General features: G+C 36.2%; 1 long non-coding RNA gene across 1 annotated transcript; it reads left to right on the top strand.

Annotated features, from left to right (window-relative positions):
- Positions 1–3,902: 3,902 nt before the first annotated feature.
- LOC106294168 lies at positions 3,903–4,943 on the top strand. Its single transcript, XR_001260759.1, has 3 exons — positions 3,903–4,022; positions 4,127–4,158; positions 4,244–4,943. It is a non-coding gene; the product is annotated as an uncharacterized LOC106294168 (long non-coding RNA).
- The last annotated feature ends 5,834 nt before the right edge of the window (positions 4,944–10,777 follow it).

Genomic DNA, 10,777 nt, shown 5'->3' on the forward strand with positions numbered 1-10,777 from the left:
GAGAAGACGGGAGTCTTACCATCTCTGTCTGAGCTATTCAAGATGACTCACGCCACATCCGACGGAGTTTTTGTGGATCCTACATCCGAGAAACTCTTCCATGCAGTGGCTGCTCAGATTGAAGAACGGTAGACACAACTAACCCAACAGTCTCCCGATGGATTACCCGTCACATTGACCACCAAAGAGGCCGACAGAATCTTCGAAGAGGTACACCTTAAAATTTTTGTTTACGTTATTTTTATATTTTAACATATTTTTTGTTTTACGTTATATTTTTATTTTATAGGTGGCTCCGAAAAAGAAGGGACGAATAGTCGGCATATGCTCTGTTAACGAAGTTGAAAGGGCAACTTCGTCATACACTTCGAGATGGGATGAAGAGACTTCTTAGATGAAAGCTCGAATATATAGCTAGCAGGTTCGTTTAGACTCTTTTGAGGATCTGCTAGACGTGATGGCGGTGGGAAACCCGACTATGCAGAGAATGTTGAGTGAGAGACGAGCCGCTCTGGGGTTGCCATCACGAAATCCCGAAGAGTCTGATCCAAACCGTCAACAGTAGAGCAACCCCACCGACTACTTCGACAATATGTCGTTTTTTTTATATTTATGTTTGTATTATGAATTTAAATATTGTATGACTTTTAAATGCTTTTTTAAAATATGTTTTTCATTTTCATATTTCGTTTTAAAATTTAAAATATTTTAAATTTCGAATAGTAAATATAAATTCAAATTTATTATATACTAATAATAATATAATAAGAATCGATGTAAACTCCTCGTAAACATTACATGGAGTTTACATCGAATGTTTATGAGTGATTAACATCGAAAGATTTACGAGGGTTTTACATCGAAATTTTTACGTGTTCTTTACAACAAAAATGTTTACGTGTGCTTTACATCGAAATCATTACGTGGGCTTTACCACGAAGTCTTACGTGTCGTTTACGACGAATAGTTTCCCTGCGGTTTACGAGGAATATATTTCGTCGTAAACGTAATGAGTCATTTACGAAGAAACCTCTGTTACGACGGTCGTTTAACAATGAAACGTCTTTCGAGGTTAATTCGTCGTAACACCCCGTTTACGACGAATTTACAACGAATACTGTCCTCGTAAAAAATATGTTTTCTTGTAGTGTATTAATATAATATACCAAATCATAATTTTATTATAAGGTTGAGATTTCCAGTAATATTCCTACAAAATAAAATAAAAATTAATATTATGTAGCTCACTAATAATATTGATAGTTTAACATTTTATAGATTAATAAAAAATATGTTCTAAAGTATGTTAAAAATACAAATATCACATGTACTGAAATAAAATATATTTTTAATATAAAATTGCAACCTAATGCAGTTGAAATAAAATCAATATTTATTTTAATACACATTTTATTATTTCAAGGCATTGTATGCTATAAGAATCATCTAAATTTGTAATAGATTAAAAAATTTAAAACAAACTTAAATACTGTATATCTCAATTCGTTTCTTTCTACCGAGCCATTTCATTTTTTTTTTTTGGTTTTCATCGAGTTTACAAATAAACTTGATGGTAAGAGTAAGCCACTGTTTATTATGATTCTCAAATTATTTTTTAATCAACCAGAAGAAATGACGAATTAATTATTTCATAAAATATAAAATTTAAATAACATTATTATCTCAACTTTCATAATAATTTATTAAATAGACCATATGGAAACATATCTAACATGGTGTAATAGGATCTACATGAAGCAAAGGTTTGCGAGCTTCAAGATGGAAGATCACAAGAGCATCGAGAAAAACCTAGATACTTTTCTCAAGCTAGTATCAGATCTTGCAAATCTAAACATCAACATTACCGATGAAGATCAGGCAATTCAAGTTCTATCTAGCTTGCTCCAACAATTTTATCCACTAGTTGACACGCTCAAGTACGGAACTGCAAAAGAAACTCCTATGAACGACATGATTAATTCAGCATACTCCAAAGAAGGGGAGTTGAAGGAAAAGGGATTGCTGAATAAATCCAGGTCTGGCGCAGAGGGTTTGTATGTGGAATCAAGGGGCAGATCAGAGAAAAGGGGTTATGAAGAAAAATCAAATCCATGGAAAGGGAAATCTAACAGCAGGGGCAGATCTAAGTCTAGGCAAAGGTTTGATAAAAACAAATCAGGTTTTTTTTTTATCTGTGAAGAAGGACCTTAGAAAAGAGAATGTCATGAAAGGAGACATAGAGAATTTGCAAACATTGCGACAGAGCCAAAGAAACCGTTAGAGTTAACATCTACACTACAAAAAAAGTTCACATTGATAGCACATTGTTATAGCACGTTTTACCGAACTGCTATCTTAGATGAGTTTAAAATTTCCGTACTATAGAATAGCCTTAGATAAATGCTATGATAGAATGAAACCTAAAGTAGCACTTAATTAATGCTATTTTGTAAATAAAGTGAGCGGGAAGATAAAATCCCTGATTCCGCTAATACTTAGTGGAAAATTAGACTAAAGCGCCAAAGATATTATTTAAGCGGCTTTGATAGTGCTATCAAAAACATATAGTAACATTTTTCTAACCCTAAGAAAAGCTATTTGAACCCCTAAACCCTAAACATAGTTTTAAACCCCAAACTCTAATATTTACATATTATAACTTCAAATCTTAAAATTAAACTCAAAATTAAATCTTCTTAATCTGAAACTATAATTTCCTAAACACAAATCTTTAATCAAACTCTATATCTTATAAAATTCAAATCTAAATTATTAAAATTTAACTACAAATATTATATCAAGTCTTCAAATCTATTATTTTCCAACGTTAATACAAAATACAACTTTAACCCAAAAACTTATATTCCAACATCCAAACCTTAAATCACAAAACTAAACTTTACTCTTTATCATAATTTTTTTTATAAATAATAAAATCTAAAACTAACTCCTAACACTATATTTCAAACACTAAACTCTAAACCTAAACTTTGATTTATCATAATTTTTTTATAAATCATAAAATCTAAAACTAAGGGGATGTATTGAATTAAGTGTTTTAGGAGATTTTGGAGTGTTATAATTTTGGTGGGATTTAAGTGAGATTTAAAGTTGTTTGAGTGATTTCAGTAAAAGTTTAAAATAAAAATGAAATTTATAGGTGATTTGATAAAATATTTTCCAAAAATTTTAGAATTGTTTGGTGATTTGAAATGATAATATTTAACTGATGTTGCTTCGTTGCAAGCTTTTCCCCATCTTAGCCTCTTCTTGCAAGCTTTTCCCCATCTTAGCCTCTTCTTGCTGAAAATAGAGTGTGTCTGTTTGTCGTCGACTCATTGCTGAATAAGGTTTTCGTATGATAAAATTTCATTTAAGCTCCACTATACTCTCCATGCTCCTGCTATGTGCTGTCTGCGACCAAAGGATATAACCAATCAAGCTATACTAACGTTTCTTTTATTTCATGTATTTACTATGTTATTTGTTTTCTTCTTAAGTGCTAGAACGGATGAAGAACCAATGTACTGTCAAGAATATAAGACCAATGATTCCATCAGTATACTTAGAAAAACGATTTGCAGGCGATAAAAATTATGTAATCAGTCTCAACAATGCTCAAGTCAACGAATGCCTTGATTGTCATGACTCAAAACCCTTGATTGTCTTGACTCAAAACCGTATGGTTCAGTGATCTACGTCTCATTCGGAAGGTTAGAGGTTTTAAAAGAGGATCAAATAATTTTCAATGACGTCAACGTGGCTGATTCGAGTCATTCTTCCTGGTGTTGCCATCACTATGAAGTATACTTGCTTGCTAGATTGAGCCCATCAGGCATAAAGTCCAAGCTAATGGTTTTGTCATAATTATATATATCAAACGTAAGAATAAGCATTGTGAATATGGGACTGCCACACTGGCCAGTGCCCAGTGTGTTCATACAATCAACCTCCAAGCGGAAGCAGGGTCTTTATTCAGTTATAGCCCATGAGTTTTCCTTGGCTTGGCAAATGCTGTAAAGGTTAGTTTAAGGAAACTCTTATGGCAGTCGTCTATACTCATGAGTAGGATTTGTTGTGTTGGTTTTGGCTCTGGTCTCACAGATTTTGTTTATATACATCTCAGCAGGCTTTTAACATTCAAACCAGTAAACAAGTGTAAGTATTTTAGTTTCTTCTCACTTTCTACTTGTGTTAGTTCTCTGCTTCCTTGCTGGTTCTAAAGTAAGTTACTTTTGTGCAGTCTAATAGCTTATCTGTATGGAAAGCAACTGATATACCCAGTCTTCCTTTCACATATCTCACATCTATGGAGGGATTCCATAGCGGTGAAGTCACGTGATTGGTTATTGTTGGAGGTCAGCGACTATACTCTGGTCTGTTGAAAAACATCAAAGGTGTGGCATCTCAATATACTCGAATGTATAATGATTTTGAGGCAATTACGAACACGGTCACCTCCCTCCTATGATGGGATCAGTATCTCATAAATCGTCATCGTTGGAAGGAAACCATCAAAGTTTGGGCTTATTCTGAAAATGGCAGCATCTCACAATCAACGACGAGGCTACATTTAGCCCGTGAGAGCATGGAACCAGGCTGACGACTAGCCTTGTAGAGGTGGAGAAGGGATTGAGGAGTAGCGAGGTAGAGATTAGAAAAAAAAGAAGCTGAAATCCTCGAGATCTTTGGTGGTGCGTTGAACGGAAGGGATAGATAGTGGTGGCTAGGTGGAGAGGAGAGAGAGGAAGAAGTGGGGTTGATGTGGAGAAGAGAGTGATGGCTCGGTGAGAGGAGAGAGGATGAGGTGATGTGGAGAAGGGAGTGGTGGCTGGGTGGGGAGGAATAGCAAAAGGAGAACACACAAGTATGAGCAAGTCTCGACTCTTATGTGTTAATCTGAATAGTATTTAATTTATTTTTGAGTTTCATCAAATAACATCTATGGAGGTGGTATTTTACAATAAATATTTTCAACTAAAAATGAATGTCAATTCTCCTAAAATCTGTATCATTAATTTTTCTTACTAAAATTTGTTTAGAGTTGAATAACAGTTAATTTGATATAGTTTTTACAAATTGTTAATTGAATAACATGAGATTCCAAGTGAGTTTTAGTGACTTTGCACAAATTTCATATTGAATAACAGTTGATTTAAAAAGAATTTTTAAAATCATTGATTCAATAACAGGAGATTTTAACAAAATCTCAAAATCTCCTAAAACCCTTAATTCAATACACCCCCCTAACTCTTAACACTATATTTCAAACACTAAACTCTAAACCTAAACACTATATCCAAACCATAATCTTGATATTAATCTAATATTTTCAAACTTTTATAAATCTTAACCGTAACCATAAACTCAAAATATTATAAATATTTGTATAAAAAACGTTTAAAATCATGTATATATATTTTAAACAGAATAAGAATGGTTAATTGCTATTGGTCAATCTAAGAAGGTGAGGATTACCTTTTTTTAGTCTCAGCCGTTGATTAGACATAAATCTAATGGATGAAATATTTTGCATTTAAAAAAAAAAATTATTTTTTCTTTTTTTCTTTTTTCTTCATTCTCTATCTCTTTCCCAGATTTGTCGCTCTCTTCTCTATCTTCATCTCCTTATCTCTTCCTCCTTAATAACTGTGATTTTTTTTTCTATTCTCCTTTGCTTAATAATTATTTGTTTTCTAATATCTTCTTCTTCTGTCTCTTTATCTCTTCACTTTTCTCAAGAAACCCGATGAAGAAAACGACTTGAGAAGGTTCCGGTTTGAAGGGAGGAGGAGAGGGAGGTCCGGTGTGTTAGAATGAAGAAGAAAGAAGCATGGCTGAGTGTGATCTATTGCCTGAGAAATAAAGAAGATAAAGAGAAGAAGAGATACTTGAAATGAGTCTGGTCCATACAAACTTGCTACACAAGGCAGTCCGTACAGTCTTGGCTTCCAATTAACCTAGAATGATTTGGAAGGCAAGAGAAGATGGGAACTCGTTCAGTTTGATCTTCTGAAGTATATTTGCAGTTTAAATAGAGCATCTGGCCGTTGGAGAGAGCTGAGACAAGTTGGGGATTTATTTAGAATAAAAGTCACATGTTGCTCTTAAGAAAGTGAGCTGTTAGGACATGTCACTATCTGCCCATCTGAACACGCCATTCTACTCTACACCAGCCTGCTCTGATCCTCATTTCCCACAATATTATAGTTTATGTTTCCCTGATTTATTCATACTTTAATGTTGTTGTAAGTTGTTGTATTGGCTATATTAAGCCCTCATGTATCACAAAATGAATTAAGGAGAGAGATCCTCTCACTTCACCAATTCTCTTATTCTCTCATACTCTCCCAATCTTAAGAACACTTTGAAACTCTCTTCATTACTCCATCCTCACGATTCTCATCATAAGTTACTCATACTCTCAGCATTCCTACTCATTCTCATTGTTTATCATACATTCTTGTTCATTCCTGAATCAAACTCTCTCGCCCATTAAATCTCTTAGTCAATCATCTGTTATTCTCTCTGGTTTATACAGAACCAGGAGCTCATTCCTTCTTTACTTCATTATATTCTCTCATGGTATCAGAGCATAAAAGCTCTTGAGAACCTTTTTCACTTCCGCAAACTCTTTCTAAATATCTCGATCAAATTTCTGTTCATAATCTTTTTGGATACAACTCTTTATCCACTGGTCCAGAGGTGTTCCAAGAGGGAAAGAACCTCACCAGTACTGAAGATAAAGGTGTATGCCATTGTTTAAAACCCTAAGAAAGCTTCAGCAAGTTCAGAAAAATTCTGCAAGCTTGGTTTCTTGTTCATCTCTCTTGAGAGAAGTCTTTTACCCAGCAGTCCATAGCTCTCCAATCAAAAATATGGCATGTCCAGGGACTCTCAAAAGGTTAAGGTGTTTCAGAATGAAGGAAATAACTATTGAAAGCAAAGGTGTTTGGGGCAATGCCTCAAATGAAGCTCCATGGCAAATCTGCAATGTTTCTGCCCATGGAAAAGAATGGCGACCAGAATCTTTGTCTCTGTCCAGTAAATCCTACTTTAAGTTGGAAGAGAAGAGAGGTAAGAAGAGTCCACAATGCAAGGGAGGACACACCAAGGATAGGTGATGAATATTAAATTCACACCTCAAGCCAATGTTCTTTCAATAAGCCCCATTGGCTGGAGATTCAAGAAACCAGCTCAGGTTTCTTGACAGTAAGCTGATTCACCTTTTCTAATAAGAGCATTGTGTGTTAAGTTGTGTTAGGATGTTTAGAAAACTAGCTTGCTGTCTTGTCTTGTTTCTTCTCCTGAAAAGCTTGTTCAATTCTAATCTAGAAACTGTCTGCCTGATGGTGCTGCTAAGAGTCTTAGTGCTGTCTAGACTCTATCTTGTCTTGGTTTTCGTGGTCTGTGGTCCTATGGTGTTTTAAAATTCAGCTAGGATGTTTTAAAATCAGCTAGATGCTGTTAGGTTGTTGTTCCTGTCTAATATATGTTTTCTGGTTCTAGAAAATTATTCAAAAATTGTCTTGAAATCTGTCTGGTTTACTATCTTAAAACTGTCAAGTGGTATTGTTGTTTTACTGTCTAAAAAATTGTCTTAAAATGTCATCTAGACTTGTTCTTTGATTTTGGTTTTTTTTTTTTTGTGTTCCCTGTATTCCTAATTAGGATTCAGTGTATTTATTTAGGAATCATAAAGTTTGTTTCGAATTGTGTGATGTGGCTTGTAGTTTAAATGGAGATCAGACTTTGGGAAAACCTAAGTTCTTATCTCTTTTGTGTCTACTGATCATGTTCTTAGTTGAGTCAACAGGTTTACTCAATACCTAGTGATTTTTCCTTCCACACACCAAGCACAAGCTCAAGGCTCACACCTTTTGAAGACTGCTCAAACCAATGGCCTAAATCTGTTTCAAGATGGAGTGAACAAGTGCCATGGTCTTCTCAGTCATTCTCACGGATTATATCTACCTTCTATGGTCATGTATGGTGATGCCAAGTCTTGGAGAAGAAGTATTAAGGAGAAATTTCATCTCCAGTACCTCAAAACTCTCCAATAGATCTGCTTTGAAGGAAGGTTCAAAGATTTTCAAACAAAGAGAGGGTGTGTAATGGCACTAAGAAGACCAGGAGGACAGGAGGGGATTCAAGGGTGAGCCTTGCAACTAGGATACGTACACAAGGAGAAGCTGGGTAATGAACCCAAACTTCAAATCCGCCAAGCTTAGATGCACAATATGTCTATGGAAGTTCAAAGGAGAAGCTGGGTAATGAACCCAAACTTCACACCTTTTGAAGACTGCTCAAACCAATGGCCTAAATCTGTTTCAAGATGGAGTGAACAAGTGCCATGGTCTTCTCAGTCATTCTCACGGATTATATCTACCTTCTATGGTCATGTATGGTGATGCCAAGTCTTGGAGAAGAAGTATTAAGGAGAAATTTCATCTCCAGTACCTCAAAACTCTCCAATAGATCTGCTTTGAAGGAAGGTTCAAAGATTTTCAAACAAAGAGAGGGTGTGTAATGGCACTAAGAAGACCAGGAGGACAGGAGGGGATTCAAGGGTGAGCCTTGCAACTAGGATACGTACACAAGGAGAAGCTGGGTAATGAACCCAAACTTCAAATCCGCCAAGCTTAGATGCACAATATGTCTATGGAAGTTCACGGAACTAGCTCAGGTTCCTTGGCTGTAAGTTGAATCTTCTAAACCTTAATAATAGCTTGTGCAATGCTCTTGGTTGTGTTGAGTGGTGGTTGACTGTCCTAGGGGTCCTTTTAAGTTGGTAGAATGTTTGTATCTTGTCCATGTTTAAATCTTTTTTTGCCTTGTTTAAAGCGTGTCATGGGTATCTATTTTTGATCCTAGAAGTGTCTGCCTAGGTTGTAATTGCACTCATGGTAGTTTGAATATGATTAGGATGTTTTGCAATAGTATTTCAGTCTTGAGATGGTAAACATCTAAGAGTGCATTCTTAATGATTGTCAACTTTTTTTAGTGTCTAAGTAAGTTTCTTAGCTTCATTCTCTGTCATGATGTATTGGTAAAGGTCTAGGAGTGTTCCTAGTCACGTATTGCATCTCTGATTTGATTAGGTTAACTTGATGAATTACCTAGAATTGTATCTGCCTCAGGTTGTCATTGAATCTAGCTTCATGACTAGTTGTTGTTTAAGGATGATCATTGTTGCCTAAATGCTTGGTATCTTTATACATCTGCATTTAGAGAAGTTAACTGCATAAAACTGAACCTGATTTTGTCTTGTATCTATCTTATGCATTGTGTATGTGTTGTGGGGATCAAATTTGATGATTATTCAAGGCTTGATCCCAATATTGGTGATCTAATGTTTCCCTTTGAGTTGATGTGATGTCCATGAAATACATTATGTGTCAAAGTTGTTCATAAGCAGCAAAGGCGTTAAGAAGAGATCACACTGCCCATGATGTTCAGAGCCTACACTAAGTGTATATTCCTGACCATGGTGAGACATCTTGTGAGTAGAACCAGTTGGCTTAAGCGCATGCGTTGGAGTTGTTGTGCTCCTGGTTCAAGAAACTCACAAGAAAGGCCATCACCTAAGTCCTGAGGAGACTGGTGGTCCAAAGACATTGGAGCTAAAGGCAGATGGTGACCAGTTGGCTTAAGCGCAGATGTTGGTATTGTTGTGCTCCTGGAAGATTGTTAACCGGTTGGCTTAAACGCAGATGTTGGTATTGTTGTGCTCCCGGTGTCAAAACTCAGTGAAGCTCACCTTCAAGTTTGTCCCCATTCTCAGTCAAGCTTGAGGAGGGGAATCAATGAGCTACCAGAAGATCCATAAAGGTCCATGAAGCTCTCAATGTCTCTTTTCCTCATAGAAGGCCAGCAACATCTTGGTATCAGAACAGATGACCAAGAGAAAGGTTGAGTGGCGATTTCAAAATCTAAGTGATCAGTCTGAAGAAGCTATCACACCTTATCATCCAACCAACCAGATGCAAGAATACAAAAGGATTAATCAACTAGGGACATTCTTAGCTGAGCAATGAAAAGCCTTGCTGTTTAATGCGCCTCAAGTTTAAGGTATTAGGATGGCAGATTATGGAGTTGCAAAGTTCCCCTACAAGTTGAAGCTTCAAGAGTGACAATGCACAGGCTGGTTGAGAAGCAAGTGGCGTGAGGGATTCAAGTGTTAAGCACTCCTCACCAACATTCCAGAAACTTATGCAAGGGAAGAATCTAATTCTCATTTTTCTGTCATACTTTGGATTGGTCTACCCCTTGAGAATTGATACATGCTGTTTTGAATTGATGAATCAGGTACCTATTGAGCAAAGACATGCTTGGTCTCAACCCCTAAATGGATGCAAGAAGTCATTAGAAAGGGGGAGACAAGCTCAGGTCATCAGAAAAAACTCAAAGGTGATTTGGTGATGAAACAAGTGGCGCCTGATCTGAATGAGAAACAAAGGGGCGCACCTTACTTGAACCTAAAGAGGGCCATGATCCAGGGTTTATGAGTCTCTAAACTTGATCATAAGGCTCACAAACCCACTGGCCAATCCCTAGGCTGAGGGTAATTGCACTATTTTTCCCTAAGTGATGGTTTTATCCCATGAAGTTTTCCACACTTAGGTTTTTAATGAGACAAGTACTCTCACTTCCAAGCTTGACCAAGGATCTCCTATGGTCAAGCTTGAGGGGGAGTGTTAGAATGAAGAAGAAAGAAGCATGGCTGAGTGTGATCTATTGCCTGAGAAATAAAGAAGATAAAGAGAAGAAGAGATAC

This window comes from Brassica oleracea, chromosome C5, assembly GCF_000695525.1.
Source record: "Brassica oleracea var. oleracea cultivar TO1000 chromosome C5, BOL, whole genome shotgun sequence".
NCBI classification, from domain to species: Eukaryota; Viridiplantae; Streptophyta; class Magnoliopsida; order Brassicales; family Brassicaceae; genus Brassica; species Brassica oleracea.